At 33.3% G+C, this 736-nt stretch overlaps 1 non-coding gene across 1 annotated transcript; it reads right to left on the reverse strand.

Moving 5' to 3' along the window:
• Positions 1 to 205: 205 nt before the first annotated feature.
• Positions 206 to 368, reverse strand: LOC130030866 (U1 spliceosomal RNA). Its single transcript, XR_008793534.1, has one exon. It is a non-coding gene; the product is annotated as a U1 spliceosomal RNA (small nuclear RNA).
• Positions 369 to 736: the final 368 nt, after the last annotated feature.

The following is a 736-nucleotide window of genomic DNA, read 5'->3' on the forward strand; positions in this document are numbered from 1 at the left end:
TACTGTTAATTTATGACAAAATTGTAGTCTTGCTATAACTATTAATAATGGTAAAAAAATAGGAAATTACTAAGCAGACTCATTAAGAAAATTGTAAGAAAAGTAATTATGAGTCTATACTTCAACCAGCTTCTAGTATTTAAAAATGATTTCTAATTCTAAGAAATATTTTTAAAAATGTATTTATTTATCTTTTTTTTTCTTTCAGGGGAGAGCATGAATGCAGTTCCCCATGACCCCAAATTCTGGGTCTAGTTTCCCACATTTGGGGAAATTGCAGGGGTCAGCACATCCAGAGTGCAGTGAATAAGCCTCGCCTTGGGAAAACTACCTTCAAGATCGTGGTTTCTCCCCTGCCAGGTAAGTATGCAAGAAATATTTTTAAAGATAATATATATTGTATTATAAGACAACGTACCCAGATTATAGGAACAACAGAAAAAGTACACAATAGAAAAAAATAAAAATTATGTAAAAATATGACAGTAATCACTTTATATCAGCGTTTTAGAGGTAGGTGATAGCCAGGCAATATTTTAGTTCAGGGATTAGCAAACCGTACATAGACTTCAGCTAAATCCAGCCAGTTGCCTGTTTTGTAAATAAGGTTTGATTGAAAAACAACCACACCCACATTTTCAAGTTATCTATAGCTGCTTTGGCACTTGGGACAGCTGAATAGTTGTGGACCAAATGGCTTGTAAAGCATAAAATATTTATTTGCTAACTGGTCCTT

The sequence above is a fragment of the Sorex fumeus genome, unplaced genomic scaffold, assembly GCF_029834395.1.
Source record: "Sorex fumeus unplaced genomic scaffold, SorFum_2.1 ptg000044l, whole genome shotgun sequence".
Taxonomy (NCBI): Eukaryota; Metazoa; Chordata; class Mammalia; order Eulipotyphla; family Soricidae; genus Sorex; species Sorex fumeus.